Source organism: Lissotriton vulgaris, chromosome 4_1, assembly GCF_964263255.1.
Source record: "Lissotriton vulgaris chromosome 4_1, aLisVul1.2, whole genome shotgun sequence".
NCBI lineage: Eukaryota > Metazoa > Chordata > Amphibia > Caudata > Salamandridae > Lissotriton > Lissotriton vulgaris.
The window spans coordinates 211,011,028-211,031,346 of NC_141691.1; positions in this window are offsets into that span (position 1 = coordinate 211,011,028).

Below are 20,319 nucleotides of genomic sequence, written 5' to 3' on the forward strand. Positions count from 1 at the left end.
ACAAATTAAACTCTTTTCTCGCCAACTCGAAACCTACGTTTTCCAGTGTGACTATTAAAGAGTTACCCGTGGTCAGATCTTGGCTGACAACAGCCTTGGATTCCTGTCTTCCAACTCAAAGAAATAAATCACAAATCCATCACCCGCCGGCACCCTGGTTTAATGACTCCCTTCGCCAAGAAAAATCCAACTGTAAAAAACTGGAACGCATATGGCGTTCCAATTACGGCCCAGATCACAAAGTAAAATACAAGGCTGCCCTTAAAGCTTATCATTCTGCCTGTGACATCGCCAGAGCCAAGTTTGCTAATAGCACCATACTTACGGCTCAAAATAGGCCGAAGGCCCTGTTTAAAATAGTCAAAGAGCTCTCAGGTGCGTCCTCTGTACCTAAGGACCCCTGCCTGGACACTGCACAGTGTAATGCCCTAGCTAACTTCTTTCTTGAGAAAATTGATAGGATCTATGATATTTTTAATGCTACTCCCGCTGCTTCCACTCACCCTGATCAAGTTTCACTCACTTCCCCTCCTGTTGCTATCGCCAGCTCAACGCCCGCTGCTCCCCTACTCCATGCTTGGGAACCTATTTCCCCTTTGCTTCTAAAAAAGTATCTTCAAGACATAAAATCTGGTTCTCCCCTTGACCCGATGCCTCCTCAAATTCTGAGTACCTTGGACCCAGCCTTACTCAATATTATTTTGGAGGTCTTGAATGCTTCACTAACTGAAGCTATTGTTCCCGGTGAATGGAAGCACGCGATGGTGGTCCCATTATTAAAAAAGGCCAACGCTGATCCCAACAACCCATCCAATTTTCGTCCTATTTCTTTGCTTTCATGTTTCTCTAAGATTCTTGAGAAACATGTCAATTCCCTGCTCAATTCCTATGTTGATACTTCTAATCTTCTTCATGGCTCTCAATCCGGGTTCAGGGCTGGTTTCCCCACTGAAACCACTCTCCTTGGTGTGTCAGAGACCATCAGAAGACAGGTGGACAATGGGGAGACAGTGGCACTCATCTTGCTTGATTTGAGTGCCGCATTCGATACTGTCTCCCATTCCATCTTGTTGTCCACCTTGAAATCTGTGGGTGTTGGTGGTTCCGCTCTGGCTTGGATTGCTAATTTTCTCTCTGATCGCACGTTTCAAGTTTTTTCCTCTACATCTGTTTCGTCAATACTCCCCTCCACTCACGGTGTTCCCCAAGGGTCTATCCTTAGCCCTCTTTTTTTTAATTTGTATGTGAGACCTCTTGCTTTTTTGGCTGAACAGGCTGGTCTCACAATTTATTCCTATGCTGATGACACTCAAGTCATCTACTCACTTTCTACCAATAAAAATCTTCCTTCTTCCTCCCTACAGTCCGGACTGAAACAGATATCTGATTGGATGCTCAAGCACAAATTGAAATTAAACGGGGATAAAACCGAACTGCTCCTGTTTGGTTCAGACACCTCGCTCTGGGGCCCACAACATTGGCCTCCGGAGATGGGTCCTCTACCTACCCCAACTGTGACAGCCCGTAATCTTGGGGTCCTCCTTGATAATCAACTATCTTTCAAGCAACACGTGGTGAAAGTCTCCGCCACCTGTACCACCATCATCAGGTGGCTGAGGAAAATCACGTGGATGCTACCTGCCGACACCCTAAGGACTGTAGTCCAGGCTCTTGTCACCTCACGCCTGGACTATGGGAACATTTTACTCCTGGGTGCATGCAAGGAGGTAACCAGGAAGTATCAGGTGGTACAGAATATGGCAGTTCGCCTTATATGTAACCTGCCTGCCAGAGCCTCGGCCGCGTCTCATATGCGTAAACTGCATTGGTTGCGAATTGAGAGCCGAGTCAAATTCAAAGCACTTTGTTTAATGCACCGGATCAAGACTAGTAAAGCCCCGAACTATCTATCCGCTTTGGTGCAGCTATATGTTCCCCCCCGCACACTTAGGTCATCCACTCAGAACAAGTTTAGGATACCGCTGGTTAACAGAGCCAAAATGGGAGGGCGCTCGTTCTCCCTGCTAGCACCTTCCTTATGGAATTCCTTACCCCAATTTTTGCGTTCTGAATTGTGCTACTTGACATTCCGTAAAGGAATTAAGACCTGGCTTTTCAATACTTAATTTCTGTTCCGATGTTCCCCTCACCCTGTCTACCCTTCTGTTTGCCTTAGCGCCTGGAAACCTCCGGGTAGCTGTGCGCTTAACAAATGTAATTATAATAATAATAATAATTTGGGTAATGTGATCCTGGGGTTTCCCGACGGCATACTTGTAGTGGGTGGCGACTTTAATTCTGTAGTTAGTGGGGATGAAGACCGTAGCCCCCCCAGAACCCTGCCCGTGGCACAGCTTTGGCTCCGGAGTCTCCTGGACACGATTGGTCTAGTTGATTGTTGAAGGCAACTGCACCCTGGACAGCTCCAGTATACTTTCTACTCGGGAGCCCACGGGAGACTCTCGAGATTGGATTACATTCTTGTACCAGCGGTGCAGTTGGTCTCTGTGCGGGAAATCAGGCATTTGGCCAGGGGGATCTCTGACCACTCTCCGCTTTGGCTTACAGTTGACATACAGTTGGGTGCCGAGGGCCGGATCGCTCCGATCAACCCCTGGCACCTTCGTAATCCCAAGATTAGGTCGGAGGTGGTGAAGTGTATGGACTACTATTTCGCTGAGAATGAGGGATCGGTATCCTCCCCTGTTACATTGTGGGAGGCATATAAACCAGTGATTCGCGGTCAAACCCTGTCCCTCATTGCCAGCGAGAGGAAGCGTAAGAATGCTGCGGTGGTGGACCTGGAAAATGAAATCCCTGACTTAGAGAGGCAGATGGAGTCCGGAGTCACCCCTGAGGTGTTGCATTCTTTGGCCCTGAAACAGTCTGAATACAAGGCGCTAGTCACTGATGCCGCCAAGGCGATGCACCGTGAGCAACAGGGGCGTTTGTATGATGTTGGGGAAAAGGCGGGAAAATTGATTGCCTGGTTGGACAAAAGGGATAGATTGAATCGGGTGGTGCCTGTTGTTGAGAGGATGGATGGTACACGTGTCGTGGACCCGATTGATATAGTCCAAGTCTTTGCCCAGCACTTTCAGGCGGTTTATGCGCCAGTCTCTGACAGGCCGGAAGAGGACTCACATTTATTGCTTCGGGATATCGCCTTGCCTAGCCTGTCGGATTCGGACAAGGAGTTTATGGAGGCGTATTTTTCCACCGATGAAGTAGCGCTCGCTACCGTTCACTCCGCTCCGGGAAGGCCTCGGGCCCGAATGGCATACCAGTGGAACTGTACAAACTATGCCCCGACAAAATGGCGCTGTATCTTCATCGGATGTTCCTGTCATCGCGAGATCTCGGATCTCTTCCTCGGGATCAGAGATTGGCATCCATTGTGGTCATTCATAAAGATGGCAAGCCCCGTGATCATTGCTCATCGTATCGGCCGATTTCGCTTCTGAATGTTGAACTCAAAATTCCTGCAAAACTTTTGGCAAATCGGCTGATTACGGTGATTGCTGACTTGATCCATCCGGACCAGTCTGGATTTATACCCCATCGTAATACCGCGCTCAATCTTCGTCGCCTCCATGGCGTCTTGGCAAGGGCGAGGTCTCTCAGGGAGCCGGCCATCTTGGTTTCACTTGATGCCTTGATGGCCTTCGACACGGTGGAGTGGCCATATTTATGGGCAGCCCTTGCTAAGTTTGGTTTCGGCCCTAAATTCATTGGGTGGGTCCAGCTTTTGTATGAGCAGCCACTGGAACAGGTGGTGGTTAATGGCAGGGCTTCGGAACCCTTCACCCTCGGATGCGGTACGAGACAGGGATGCCCCTTGTCGCCGCTTGCCCTTGAGCCCTTGACCGCGTGGCTCAGTTGGAAACCTTCGCTTAAGGGCATCCGCTAGTCGCCTGACTTCGAGGACCGGATATCGCTCTATGCCGATGATATACTGCTATATCTTACCTCTCCCTGTAAGTCATTGGGTGTCCTGTTTGATGTGTTACATTCCTTTGGGAGGAACTCCGGTTTGGTCATTAACTGGGCCAAGTCCTGTATTTATCCACTCACGGACGATATGCCCCTTCTTCCACGCATTTGCCCAATACCGGTTTCTAGAGTCGGCTTTAAATACTTGGGCATCTACATTTCACTGGATCCCAAAGCCCGTTATGAGGGGAATTTGCTGCCTCCGCTCTCCCGGCTTTGGTCGGACGTTGCGGCGTGGTGTGGCTTGCCACTCTCCCCTTTGGGAAGGGTGGCCCTGTTCAAAATGATGTCTCTCCCCCGCTTCCTGTATGCCATTCAGAATACACTTGATTTGGTACCTGCTAGCTATTTTCGTGAGATTGAGGGCTTGCAGAGGAAGTTGATGTGGGGCGAGCGACCGCGTATCGCATTGGCAAAATTGACTTTGCCCTGGTACGACGGAGGAATCGCGTTACCTGACATCAAGCGCTACTACTGGGCTTCCCAGTTGAGTGCTGTGAACCATACTATGGACGGCCCTGTCCCGAACCCCGCGTTCGAGATGGACAGATGGCAACTGCCCGGGGGCGACTACAATAGGGCGCTCTATTCTAGAGCCGACCGGAAGCACCTAACAGGCCCTACTGCAGTTGCGGTGCGAGTCTGGGGAAGTGCGACCACCGCCACGGGATGGACAGATAAACTGTCTAAATTGACCCCTTTGTACGCCGCGGAAGTGATGGAGCAAGGATTTGCCCGTAAAACGCCTTGCTCGTATGCAAAACCCTTGTCTAAACTGCATAATAATATTAACCTCGTTATTCGTCATTTATAAAGCGTTTTCCCAACACGCGGGTGTCCCCAGGATGCTTGCTTGTTTGTCTTTTCGTACTAAAACGAAGCTTGCACTGAAAATGGCTGCTTTGCCGAAATTCAGTCTGCACATGCGTCGGTCATACCCATGTGATGTGACGCACTCGCATTCTGGAGGGATTCTGTGCTCATGCGCATTGATGCTAAATATGGCCGCTTGTCTCTCACCACGCTCTCTGCTTGCTGCAGCTGCTTTAGCCTATCTGTCTTTTCGCACTAATCCTTAATGCTATAGTCATTATAAAGTAAGGGTTGGTTAAGTTTTATCTTGGTATACAGTGCGATCGTTTTTATGTATGATTTTAATTTGTTTTCGCTTACTTTTCATGTACCGCGTCTTTGTGGGCTGGGGCAATCATGAGCGGAGCCATACTTGAAGCTCTGCTGGGCACCGTCACATGACCGGAGAAAGTTCCAACCGCGCAGAAGCTAAATCTAGCCAGCTGGCTCCTGAAGCACAATGCGCCTGGGAACATCGCTGGGAATACGGAGTCTTACCTTGGAAAAAGCAATACTGTTGCTACCTATTGTGAACTGTCCTGTACTGCTGTATTCCATGCATGGGAACGTGAACTCGGGGGGCGGGTGTGCAAAATTGAATATTAAACATGAGAAAACTGAATTCTAGGAGGTGGTAATGACCGCACCACCTCTCCTCACCAATCACAATGTGGGAAACTGTCACTTGCAACATTAGTGGGTGGTCTAGGGGTTCCCAAAACCGTATAATTGCCCTAGTTTAGCTTAGGAAAATTGTCCGACTTGTCCGAGTAGCAGACCTGTCACTGACCCTACGATCTCAATAGGTGCTCATTCTGAAAGTGCTGCGGAGCACTTTGTCCATACTTTCCACAATCTCCTAAGGGGTGGAAAATCCTAAGTGCTGGCGAAGCACTTTGCTGGGGAATTCGAAAAATCCAATCGGGGTTTCTGGCGGATTACTTGCAGGAGGGGGTAACGCAGGCGTTGCTGTCCGAAGCTGTGGGTGTTGGTCGTACCCTGGGAGGCCCAGTCTTTGACCTGAACCTGAGGGGTATCCTGTCCTTACTGTCCGTGAGCTGTACCTGCTCGCATTCTGACATTCCCTTTCTGAGGGTCCCTGTCCCCGTCTTCCCAACTGACCCGTGGCCAGGGTTGGTCTTCAATCTGAACTAGGTAAATATAGATTGTGGGTTTACGTCTCTCTCTCTCTCTCTCTCTCATCTCTCCCTTTTATCTGATCGGGTAAAAGCATTCTTACCTGTGTTACTGTTTTATTGCCATTGCGATTATATGTGTCTGAATTTTAGTTGGTTCCTTCTCTCCCCCCATCCTTTAGAAACTCATTGATTTTATAAAACCATAGTATGTTCCCGTTTTTTCCCCTTTCCTTTAGTGGTTTGCAGTGAACTTAGCAAGAATAGCTTAAATACTTAGGTTAAGTACATGTTCTAGGTCTCATCCCCAATCCTACGTTCTAGTATAAAATTGCAGTGACTAGTTTTGTTCTAAAACTTCTACCTTTAGTTTCCCATATATCCTAATGGTCTTATTTTTGATGCAAAGTTACCTATTGGTGTTGATTTTAATGTTTGATATATTACTCTGTGTATCGCTTATTATTTTGGCATCTTCTCTTTGAATTCTTATATAAAGTTTCTTTGACTTCATCAGGTGTCTGTGGTCATTTTACAGAATTGTGGAAAGTATATTACTGATTTTAAAGTGTATTGGATGTTAGGCCTGTCTACTATTTTCCCTAATAGCTCCAGGTCCGTCGTAAGAATTGTGCCTGTGGTAAGTCGGGTACATGGTAAGCAGAGGTAAATCCAAACTTGATTACTCTTAGCAGCGTGCAGGAGGAGAAATCCTCACCCGGATCACCCAATCAAATTTAGTGGAGTAATAAAAGGTTTCTTTTCGCGCCAAGGGCCCAGTGCGTGTGAAGGAATTGGTAACTCGGGTGACCTGGGGAAAACTGCGCGCTCTAGCAGTAATTTCTGGCAGCCAGAGGATGGTTTGGACTAGTTAGATTAGGTAGACAGGATAGGGCATAAACAAACCGTGAAAATAAAACGTGCTGCTGATTTCTACTGTATTTTTTCGAAATTTATGAAATGTGTTTTTTTTTTTTTATATATAAATGTACATGATTTTGCATTGCTGCTATAAATATTGCATGTTGAATTAACCCAGAATTGTTTGTAAATGTTCAGTGTAGTCCGAATCCCCGGGGAAGTATTTTAGCTAAACGGTGAGTAGAATCCGGTTAGCTGTTGAAGTCACTAAGTTTGAATCATTAGTGCAGGGTTAAAAGAGTAACTGGAAGCACTAATTAGGACCTTTGTTTCTGGAGTGAATGATAGCTACGAGTCCATTATAAAACTTTCATTGCGATATCACCTAGTAAGGGTCGCATACGGAAGGAGTAGTAGGGTCTCCGAGGCTTGTCTGTGTAAGTAAAATAGATCGCTGGTGAAATCCTGGCTCAGTACATATCCCCGACTAAGGTGGATGAGCCAGAAGAATAACGGGTTCTATGTTACTAGTGTGAAGGGACAGGCAAAGAAGTCTATCCAGAGTGAATGAAAAGTAGACAGAAGTGGTTTACTAGTAGCGAAAGAAAAGTCTTTTCTCTCTTTAGAACACTCAGACATAGTGGCAAACGTTGTGTGTTATTGACTAAAACTTGCACTCGCACTTTAGAGAGAGTAAAAAGTTTCCGTTACCTTGTGAAGGAGGGAGTCAGTCGGAGAGCTGCTCTGACGTCACTCCGTGCCGCGCTGGTATTGGTCAAAACAGCGGGTGGGTAGCGGAGCTGAATTTGTAAAGGAGGGGTGAGTGCCGAAGCGTGAGACTCTGTCTTGCGAAAAGGCCGCGCACCCATTGGTTAACCGTAGTTGTATTCTCTGACCTGATTGGGTGGTGCGAAATAAAAGTCGCGCTAACATTGGAAGCACGAAAGTAAACAAAATTAATCAAGCCGAGTTAGAAGCGAGTCTGGAGAGTTGCATGTGGTATCCAGATTTCATACCGAATCCAAAGTACCTAGGATTTCATAAGGATCAGCTTATACGAGGTAGACCGCACATGATGTATGGAATAAAGAGAAAATTGTCATTCTCGGATAAAGTAAAGAATTTTTTCAAAACTGACAAGCCCATTAGAACGAGGGAAGGTGTACTCATTCCCCCACCAAATACCCCTGCCTCTTTCATGTTGTTTGATAAAGGGTATCACACTTGTGTCTGGCTAGAAAATTGGGCAAAGTATACTGTAGATGACGGAGTCCTAGCATTCCCTGTTGAAGGTACATTTAATGGTCGGATCCTGTTTAACTTAAGGACCCGCATGAATGAATTACACCCTAGACCTAGGTTGACCCAGTACGAAGCTTTGGAGGAATGGGAGATTGAGGCTGCAGAGAGAGATAAACCCCGAATGGATAAGGGAGTGAGTAAGTGGTATCCCAGACTTCCAACGCCAACCAAAGAGCAGAAAATGAAACAGTGGAGGCAGTCTATGTTAACTGAAGGGCTGTTCCCCATGATGGGGGTATTAGAGGAGAAAAGAGGAAAAAGTAAAGAAAAGACCCATCACCTAGCACCTATGGGGGACATAGAAGATGAACACCTGGAAGACTTGTTAATGAAGAATCCACCTCCCTATGTAGCAGAATCAGAACCGGTGCATTCTCAAAATCCCTTTACAAATTACCCCCGAAGTAGGAGGGATAGTGAGACAGACGGGACAGCTACAAGCAGTAAACATAGTGGAAGGGATGGGTTTTGCAGACCGAAATCCACCATCCCGAATTATCAGCCATTCGGGGAAAGTCCCCCTCGATTGGTTGCCCCGACTGCCCCAAGTATTTATCCGTCCCTAGTACCTCAGGTATTGCATGGCAATTCTGCTGAAAGGGGGTTGCAGGAAAAAGAGAGAGAAGCCCTGACTAAACAGCGAGAGGAATTAGTCAGAACCATTGCCCAGATGCATCCCCATCCTGATTCCTTGACCATTCCGGTAACTATTGGTCCTGCTATCCCAATGTATAAAAATGACCTGACTAGTCCCCTTCCTCCTGTTATCACCCCAATACTGCCTACTCCTAGCTTCCAGACCCCGAGGAAGGAAGTATTCATAGATGAGGATCAGGAAAGTGAGTGTGAATCTGGAAGTTTGATGGATCTGCCCATAAGGGAGTCAAGGGCCAGTGTAGTAGGGACAAGAAGTCAGCCCAGACAAAAGGAAGTGGTGATTGAAAGTGCAACTGGAATTAGGAACGCCTCTTTAGTTTCCCCTGAAGAATTAGACAGATGGACAAAGGAGATAGAGAAGGAGACCGCTCCCCAACCTAAAGCATTGGAAATATATAAATTAAGAATAGAAATAGAAGAAATGATGGCTGGGAACGTGGGAGTTGAGCGCCTGAGCTCGTATAATGAAGAAGAGTTACTATTCATCAGTAAAAATCTTACCCGGAGTGCTAGAGTGCTCCATGAAAAGATAATGGATGCCGCCACAGAAATGGGAGTTGATGTTAGTCGCTCCAAAATTCTTCAGAAACCTTACAGAGTAGACTTCTCAGACAAGGATTTAGAAAGCCTGAATGTGATGGGAAAGCAGATCCAAGTAAGAGAGTTGTTGAAAATCCTGCAGAAATGGGGCGAAGTGGGGAAATGGAGAACAAGGTGGGCAAAGAAAAAGGAAGGCAGCAGGGCTGGGTCCGTAACTTCAGAATTCGTATTAAAGGAAGTAACCCCAACAGAAAAATTGTGCCCCATGAGAGAGGTCCCGGGAGGAAAATATGTCCATGTCCCTTGGTCCAGACAAGACATTGTGTCATTTACAAACGACTTCCCGAAATTACGTGAGAAACCAGTTGACTGGTACAGACAGGTGGAACGTTTCATAAAAGTTCAGAAATGCCTGCTGAAAGACCTGGATGGGTTTTTCGACATTGTGGTCCCTGTAGATCTGTGGACGGAATGTAAGATAGAAATTGATTGGCCTAATGATGAATATCCCAGGGATGAGAAAACGGGGGCCCCTTCACCGGATGTAATGAGGAAATATGACCAGGTCATACAGTACCTTAAGAAAAAGGTGCCAGCAAAGGAGACGGATTGGACCCGTATAGATAGAACCACCCAAGAACGTGATGAAACGGTGCATTCATTTTATGAAAGGTTACTGCAGGTATTCAAAACTTACAGTGGTATCGATAATGTAGACATGAAAGACATGACGCATTTCAGTTATAGGTTTGTGCTAGGATTAAGGCCTGAAATCTCACAATGGATTCGAGATAACAAAATCAGTTGGCAGGGAAAACCCATAGATGATGTCCTGAAATATGCAAAATACTGCGAAGATGAAATCGAGAATAAAAAGAAAGCCCTCAAGGAGAAAGTGATGTGGGCACAGGTAAAATTAGCTGAACAGCAAGAAAAACAGTTAAGTAAAATGACTTCTGATAATAGTGTTCCGAATACCAATTCTGGGGGGGGAGGAAAGCCCAGACCTAAAATGAGTCGTGAAGAGGCCATGAAAAAGTTTCCGTGCCATGGGTGCGGCCAGATGGGGCATTGGAGAGACGAGTGTCCACACCTACAGGCCGGTAATGCCCCTGTAAATGGTTTAAATCCACAGGTGCCGAAAGAGGGGACAAGAAAACCCCAGCAACAGGTAAAATTACCTCCAGTACCCCGCGCTCCTAGACAGAATTTTAAGAGTCAGGGTCAGCAGAATGAGAGGGCGGAAGTATGGGAGGTTGAGAGTGAAAGAAATGCAGTCATTCCACAGTACTTGCTAAATGATACCTTCCTTTGTGAAGATCAAGATTGACGGGGCCTGAGAGGTAAGTACCCCTGTAACTGAACCAATGGAGATTTCTATAGGAAATTTCAAGGAAATGCACAGATTTGTGGTCTGTGATTCCAGTCCTGTAAACCTACTAGGACGTGATTTGTTGTGCAAGATGCGTTGTACCATTTTCTGCACACCAAATGGCGTTGAAATTCAGACCCCCGATGAAGATGGCCTGTACAAACTGATGTTAGTCAGACAAGATGCTGATATCAAGCCTTTGACAATTGAGGATTTACCTGAGGAACTCCAGCTAAGAGTGGTACCAGAAGTGTGGGATTTCACAGGAAAAGATGTAGGCCTGATGGCAAATGTGGACCCAGTTAAAATAGCAATAAAAACTAATGCTGTATACCCGAAAACCAGACAGTACAAAATGAGTGCAGAAGTAAAGGCAGGAGTAGCGACTGAAATTACGAGGCTGCTCGAAGCAGAAATAATAGAAGAAGTGTTGAGCAGCCCCTGTAATTCGCCTATCATTGGGATCAAAAAGCCTAGTGGGAAGTACCGGGTGGTGCAAGATTTGCGCAAGGTAAACCAAATTGTGGTACCTTGCTGTCCTATTGTACCCAACCCTGCAGTAATACTATACCAGATTCCCTGGAATGCAGAATGGTTCACTGTCATCGATCTGTGCCACGCATTCTTTTCCATCCCATTGCATCCCGAAAGCAAATTCCTTTTCAGTTTTGAATTTGACAGCCATATCTATGTCTGGAATCGTGTCCCCCAGGGGTACACCGAAAGTCCATCGATTTTCAACCAGATACTGAAAAAGTGCCTTGAATCCCTAGTGCTGCCAAGAGAGTCTGTTTTGGTGCAGTACATAGATGACCTGTTAGTGGCATCTAAAACCCAGTCTGACTGTGTCACTGACACAATTGCCTTGCTGAATCACCTAGGAAAAGGAGGACATAAAGTGTCGCCTGACAAATTACAATTCTGTAAAAACTCAGTAAAATATCTGGGGCACCAGATAGAAAAAGGAATCAGGAAGGTCACTACCGAAAGGATCAAAATAATTAAAGCAATGGAACTGCCCACCACCCAGAAAGAGGTGAGAATGTTCTTGGGAGTTGTGGGTTACTGCAGACAATGGATTGTAGGATTTGCAGCTCTAGCCCGACCCCTGATAAATATGACAAAGAAAGGAGTGGAAGACCCCGTCCACTGGGACAGTGAAAGCATGAATGCTTGGGTAACTCTGAGAAACTGTCTATGTACCGCACCTGCATTGGGTATGCCTGAGTACACTAAGCCCTTTGAGCTGTTCTGTGACACGAGAGAGAATTGTGCTCTTTCGGTCCTGACCCAGGAGCACGGATTAGTCAGAAGACCGGTAGCCTACTTTTCGGCCACCCTAGATCCAGTGGCTGCTGGACTGCCTGGCTGCTTAAAAGCCGTTGCTGCTACTTGCGTCAGTCTGGAACAGAGTGAGAACATTGTCATGGGACATCCCGTCACTGTCTATGTTCCTCATTCTGTTGTCATCCTACTGACTAGAACTAAGACCCAGTACCTCACACCTAGTCGGCTGACTAAGTATGAGAGAATTTTGATTGGTGCTGAAAATGTAACTATTTCCCGGTGCAATGTCCTAAACCCTGCGACACTGTTACCCGTCCCTCTGGATGTGGACTCTGATGAGGAAGGGGAACATAATTGCATCGATCTAACTGAATATAGCACAAAACCCCGTCCAGACATCCGTGAAATAGCGCTACTTGACGGGGATAAAACAATGTTCGTGGATGGCTCGTGTTTGAGACATGAGAGTGGAAGTCTAAGTGCTGCCTATGCTGTGGTTACACTGACAGGAACCATCGAGGCATCCTACATGCGCGAGGTGAAATCTGCACAAGTGGCGGAGCTCATCGCGTTAACTCGAGCATGCAAGAGGGGAAAGAACAAAAGAATTACTGTTTACACAGACAGTCAGTACTGTTTCGGGGTTGTTCATGACTTCGGCCAATTGTGGTTACAAAGAGAATTCATGACTTCCTCAGGCACACCTATCCGAAATGGGAAGGTGGTGCATGACTTACTGGAAGCTATCCAATTACCCAAAGAATTGGCTGTGGTCAAGTGTGCGGCTCACAGATCTGGAAATGATGATGTGACTGCCGGTAATAGGTACGCTGACCAAATTGCACAGTTTTGTGCCCGACACCATATGTCCCTACAAATTGCCCTGTGGGATGGAGCCAGCTGCCAACTTATGTTGTTTGAGAATGTGTCAACGTGGGACGAATTAAAAGAGTTGCAACAAGCCACAGACAGGCAAGAAAAGGGCAGATGGGCAGCAAATGGATGCGAGTTGAGAGAAGATGGTGTGGTGGTGAATCCGGCTGGGAGGCCTGTGCTGCCTGATAGTTTGATCGACCCCATGGTCAGAATGATACATGAGCCAACACATATGGGAAGAGATGCGATGTGTCGGGTGTTTGAACAGGTGTTCTGTAATTCAAAGTTCAGGAACCAGGCGGAAAGGCTTTGCCAGAGGTGCCTAGTGTGTCAGCAATTCAATGCAGGAAAGAAGACAGTAGTAAAGCAGAGCACTATTGGAAAGGCAGTAGGGCCCTTCGTTAGAATGCAGGCAGACTTCATAACCATGCCCAGATGCAAAGGATATAGATATGTCTTAGTCATAGTATGTCTATTCTCCAGGTGGGTGGAAGCATATCCAGCTAAGAAAAATGACGCTATCACCACAGCCAAATTGTTGCTCAGGGAGTTGATACCTAGGTATGGGATCCCAGAGACAATCGAAACGGACCAAGGTGGGCATTTTGCCAACGATGTCCTAGAGGAACTCTGTAAAGCATTCAAAATGAAGCAAAGATTGCACTGCGCCTACCATCCAGAGGCTTCTGGGGTAGTGGAACAAATAAATGGCACCCTGAAGTCCAGATTGGGAAAAATGTGTGATTCCACAAAAATGAACTGGATAGAGGCTTTACCCCTGGTGCTGATGAGTTTGAGAAGTATCCCGAATCGAAAGACTGGCCTAAGTCCCCATGAAGTGTTGATGGGAAGAGTGATGCGCCAGGCATGGGTACCCGGAAACAAACTGCTAAGCATTTCTGATGATATGGTGATAGAATACTGCAAGCAGCTGGGTGACCAAGTGCGTTCTCTCTCTCAGCAGATTGGAGAGACAGAAGACGAGTGGCCAAAGGATCCAGCACACAATCTGCAACCAGGAGACTGGGTGGTGTTAAAGAAACACACCCGGAGCAGTTGCCTGAAGCCAAGGTGGGGAAAGCCACGACAAGTGATCCTCGTCACTACCACTGCTGTGAAGTGTGCTGGTGTACCGAAGTGGATCCACGCCAGCCACACAAAGCGGGTATCTGGAGAAAACGCGACTGGAGCTGAAGGCAGCGCAGCTGAAGAGGCTTCCGAGGAAGAAAGTCCGGAGCTAGCTGACATCGAACTGCCGAGCACAAGTCGAGACGTTGAATGGTATCCCGCCGACGAACCGGTTCATGATCCAATACGAACCCGGAAATATTCTTACTTAGACAGTGAGTGGGATAGTCCAGGTGAGTCAGAAATAGAAGAAGAAGGTCAGGTCAACGAAAGCCACAACACACCTGATCAGGACATAGGCCAAGTAGGGTCAGATCAAGACCTCGAGACTCCTCCTGAAACTCCGGAGCCGAGAAAGGGACAGTTAGAAGTTAGAGCTGACGTTCATGCAGAAGAAAGCGAAGAGATCGAAGAGCATGAACAGGAACAGATAGAACTAGATCAAAGTGCTCAGACAACGGAAACAACAGTAATCAAAAATAAGAAGAAAGTGCGTTTTGAATCTGAGCAGGGTCAGAATAGGGACCAGGCAGAAGAAATAGACGAAAGACCTGGAACTAGTCAGACAGGCAGGGAAACAGAAGTGCCACATCAAAAAGTGAAAAGAGTGCACGAGGAAGGCGAAGTCTCCTCAACCACCGGGAGGCACGGAGGAAGAAGTGCACCCCGATACGTCAAGAGACTAAGGCTCAGACTAAAAACAGTCGAAGAAAACGATAAAGACCGGAAAAGGGCTCAAAGTGAAAGAAATGCAGCCCAAGGCAAATCGCTGAGAAAGAGCGACAGAATAAAGAAACAGAACCGACTGTATCGGAGCCCTGAGTGGACGTACTTTGTGTTGGAGGAAATTGACGAGCCAAACCACAGTGGCAACAGTGACAACGAGTCCATTGCTGATCGGAGTTCGGACGAAGACCCTCCTTGAGAGAGCCCTGAAGTGAGCCTTTGGGCCAAAGAAACAAAGAGGGGTAGCAAAAGCCACCTGTAAGCTAAAAATGTCTGATCCGAGTGTCTCTGGGAGATCCCGGTGTGGGTGTCTCAAAACCTGTTGTAAGATATGCTTGTGTAGTGTAGCTATGCTAATAGTAATGTGGATAGGACTAACCGTTTTTCTACCCTTTATGATGAGTAGAAATCCAAACTTGTCCCCTACTGAACCCGAAGCAGTAGATGTAGGGGTTGTACAGACTGCAGAAACACCACGAAGACTAGAAAGACGCGACAAAAGAGTAGGACTGACACACACACAACCTAATTTAGAAGCACCAGATGAGGATGGACTACATTTTCACAAAATGAGAAACAGGACGCATCTAAATGTTTTTGCTAACTTGTTAGTGCATTATGTAGAAGCTATGGAAATAGAGGACTGTTATGTCTGCATGAAGCTACCAACATCAGTGGCTGAAGGCGTGACATACCACCATCTACCTTTGACCTATGGAATCTCCTGTAGTATATTAGCTAGCTTGTTCTATAGAAGCACCTTGCAGTACTATTATTCAAATGATGACGTAGTATTTTCTGAACTTCCTGTTAGAGGACATTTGAACCGTGTACATACTACAAGTGACGTGACCCGCTATATGGGAGAATATTTCCTGACTATAGGTAACATAGACTTAGATCAAGCAAGAGAAGACAATCTGACCTGTTCACTGCAAGAGCAGGAAAAGATGTTTATAAAAATGGCAGACAGAAGGAGAGAAAAATTTCAGAAGAAGGCAAATGACGAGAAGGATAGAATCCCTAGGTGGGCTGAGCACATGGATAACACCTCAGAAGGCGAAGCCAGTCCTGCCTTGTTGCTGGATTTTGAAAGAAAGGGGAAACTTTGTATCCATAGGGAAAAGACAGAGTACTATAACAATGTATTCATCGGTTCCAGCGAGTGTGAACATAATTATAAGGTAATTGGAGGCTGGGGATTCAAAAATGGGTCAGAACCTGTGTTTCTCGGAATATATTATATATGTGGGAACAAGGCTTATTTCAAATTGCCGGATCACTGGTATGGAAGCTGCTATTTTGGCATTGTTTTCCCGAAAATATACCATGTGAATAATGCAGCTGGAAGCGATGATGAAACTAATGGCTTAGTGCGTAGTAGGCGCGAAAGTGTAGGTGAAATTATAGGTGATATTTTTAGTGCACTGATACCTGGAATGGGGGTAGTTCTGAACACCCATAGAATCTGCAAACTGTCTACAGTAGTGGACCGGTTATCAACGGATACTGCTGCTGGTTTCCTGCTGGTCAATACTGAAATGGTTGCGATCAGATCAATGGTTTTACAAAATCGTCTTGCCCTTGACACCCTATTAGCAAAAGAGGGCGGAGTCTGTAGAATGCTGAAAGCGCAACATTGTTGCACCTACATTCCTGATAAAAGTATCGAATTAAAACAATATGTGAAGAACATAACTAATTTGGAAAGGGAACTCAAACCATTGGAGGTTGACAGTGCCTGGACGAGACTGACTGGAGGTCTCTCCTCTATAGGTAGTTGGTTTACTAACTTAGGTAGGAATATTTTGTGGAAAATACTGATGCCAATAGTTATAATAGGTGTGGTTGTATTGATCATTTTTATCTGCTGCAAATGTCAAAAGTGCAAAAAGAAATATACAGTAAATCCGAGGGGGGTGAAAAGAAATATTGACGATTTAGAATTAGAAGAGTTGAAGAGTGCAATTTACAAAAAGGCGAAAAATGACCACTCTCATAGAGAAGCTGCAAGAAAACTAAACGACAAATTTGTTGAAATTCGGATGAGTGATGTGGATGAATGAGAAAAGTTGGCATCTGTTTCCTTCATGTAGTGATGATAGTAAATATCATCAAAGAGGGGATTGATGGAGCAAGGATTTGCCCGTAAAACGCCTTGCTCGTATGCAAAACCCTTGTCTAAACTGCATAATAATATTAACCTCGTTATTCGTCATTTATAAAGCGTTTTCCCAACACGCGGGTGTCCCCAGGATGCTTGCTTGTTTGTCTTTTCGTACTAAAACGAAGCTTGCACTGAAAATGGCTGCTTTGCCGAAATTCAGTCTGCGCATGCGTCGGTCATACCCATGTGATGTGACGCACTCGCATTCTGGAGGGATTCTGTGCTCATGCGCATTGATGCTAAATATGGCCGCTTGTCTCTACCCACGCTCTCTGCTTGCTGCAGCTGCTTTAGCCTATCTGTCTTTTCGCACTAATCCTTAATGCTATAGTCATTATAAAGTAAGGGTTGGTTAAGTTTTATCTTGGTATACAGTGCGATCGTTTTTATGTATGATTTTAATTTGTTTTCGCTTACTTTTCATGTACCGCGTCTTTGTGGGCTGGGGCAATCATGAGCGGAGCCATACTTGAAGCTCTGCTGGGCACCGTCACATGACCGGAGAAAGTTCCAACCGCGCAGAAGCTAAATCTAGCCAGCTGGCTCCTGAAGCACAATGCGCCTGGGAACATCGCTGGGAATACGGAGTCTTACCTTGGAAAAAGCAATACTGTTGCTACCTATTGTGAACTGTCCTGTACTGCTGTATTCCATGCATGGGAACGTGAACTCGGGGGGCGGGTGTGCAAAATTGAATATTAAACATGAGAAAACTGAATTCTAGGAGGTGGTAATGACCGCACCACCTCTCCTGACCAATCACAATGTGGGAAACTGTCACTTGCAACATTAGTGGGTGGTCTAGGGGTTCCCAAAACCGTATAATTGCCCTAGTTTAGCTTAGGAAAATTGTCCGACTTGTCCGAGTAGCAGACCTGTCACTGACCCTACGATCTCAATAGGTGCTCATTCTGAAAGTGCTGCGGAGCACTTTGTCCATACTTTCCACAATCTCCTAAGGGGTGGAAAATCCTAAGTGCTGGCGAAGCACTTTGCTGGGGAATTCGAAAAATCCAATCGGGGTTTCTGGCGGATTACTTGCAGGAGGGGGTAACGCAGGCGTTGCTGTCCGAAGCTGTGGGTGTTGGTCGTACCCTGGGAGGCCCAGTCTTTGACCTGAACCTGAGGGGTATCCTGTCCTTACTGTCCGTGAGCTGTACCTGCTCGCATTCTGACATTCCCTTTCTGAGGGTCCCTGTCCCCGTCTTCCCAACTGACCCGTGGCCAGGGTTGGTCTTCAATCTGAACTAGGTAAATATAGATTGTGGGTTTACGTCTCTCTCTCTCTCTCTCTCTCATCTCTCCCTTTTATCTGATCGGGTAAAAGCATTCTTACCTGTGTTACTGTTTTATTGCCATTGCGATTATATGTGTCTGAATTTTAGTTGGTTCCTTCTCTCCCCCCATCCTTTAGAAACTCATTGATTTTATAAAACCATAGTATGTTCCCGTTTTTTCCCCTTTCCTTTAGTGGTTTGCAGTGAACTTAGCAAGAATAGCTTAAATACTTAGGTTAAGTACATGTTCTAGGTCTCATCCCCAATCCTACGTTCTAGTATAAAATTGCAGTGACTAGTTTTGTTCTAAAACTTCTACCTTTAGTTTCCCATATATCCTAATGGTCTTATTTTTGATGCAAAGTTACCTATTGGTGTTGATTTTAATGTTTGATATATTACTCTGTGTATCGCTTATTATTTTGGCATCTTCTCTTTGAATTCTTATATAAAGTTTCTTTGACTTCATCAGGTGTCTGTGGTCATTTTACAGAATTGTGGAAAGTATATTACTGATTTTAAAGTGTATTGGATGTTAGGCCTGTCTACTATTTTCCCTAATAGCTCCAGGTCCGTCGTAAGAATTGTGCCTGTGGTAAGTCGGGTACATGGTAAGCAGAGGTAAATCCAAACTTGATTACTCTTAGCAGCGTGCAGGAGGAGAAATCCTCACCCGGATCACCCAATCAAATTTAGTGGAGTAATAAAAGGTTTCTTTTCGCGCCAAGGGCCCAGTGCGTGTGAAGGAATTGGTAACTCGGGTGACCTGGGGAAAACTGCGCGCTCTAGCAGAAGTACTGGGTGGCCTGTGGACGTTGAAGGGTTTCGACAGATGGGACCTCATTGGCATCAGCAAAGTGGGCGACCTTTGGGCTAAGGGCAGAGTCAAGACCTTCAAGGAACTCCAGCGGGAGTACAAACTGAGTGACAGGGAACGTTATCGGTACCTTCAAATCAGTCATGCGCTTAACTCGGTTTTCCTGGCTGGTACTACGATCCCGGAGTCCTCTCCTCTCGAGGATAGAGTGCTTGACGGGTACGTCCCCGACAGCACCATATCTCTCATTTACAAGAAACTGATCAACGATCGTTCTGACCTCCTTTTACAATCGCGAAATGTTTGGACCAGTGACGGGCTAGAATTGGATGATGAAGACTGGCAGGCGGCGATATCCTCCCCCAAAGAGGTCGCGATTCTGGCACGTCTCAGGCTGGTGCAACTTAAGATATTGCATCGGGTATATGTCACGGGCCCACGACTGGTGCATATGGGTTACTCTGTGGATGGGTTATGTAGGCGCAGATGTGGTATGTTGGCTACATTTTTACATATCCTCTGGGAATGTCCCGAAGTGGCGGTGTTCAGGCAACGAGTGCATGCGGTAATGGGTGAGGTGACGGGTGTTGTGTTATTGCCTGAAGCCAGACACTGCTTATTGAATGTCTGGGAGCCGAATGACTGTAATGTTGCTCAAACTCAATGGGTTACATTGGGTAATATGGTTGCTAAGCGAGATATAGCCTGACTGTGGGGTTCTCAACGGCCACCATCACTCCTAGCATGGAAAGAAAACATGGACTGGTCCATGTTTAGGGAAAAAACTGTATATGTCTCCCGTGGCAGGCCTAAGAAATGGGGTAGGGTCTGGGGTCAATGGAATGCGTACCGTGGAGAGATTTGCACCCCCCCACTCACTGACATTCCCGATCCGCTTCTCCCCCCTTGACTGTGCATTCCTGATACTTAGCTTTTGTTGACTGCATTGTATTGTTTTGCCCCTGGGCCCCCCCTTCCCTTCTCCAGTATGAATGAATATATTTTATTGTATCAATTAACAAAAATTGTTACAAAAAGTGTCCTATAAAATATCCACAAAACTTGCTTGCTACAGTAATCATTGTTAACTGCTTCTCCAGTATTTTTCCTCCTTAATATTGTTGCGCATCTTCCACCCGTCTCCCACTGCCATAAGGGACTGCCAATCTACTGCACAGTAATGCCTCGGCCTTCTTTGTGTTTTGTGTTTTGTTTGTGGGTTTTTATTTATAAAATATAAAACGTGAAACCTTTCACTAATCCTATTTATACCACATGCTTTTACAGGATCATGAGATCTTGCTGCCGGACCCCCGGGTTGTCGGCTG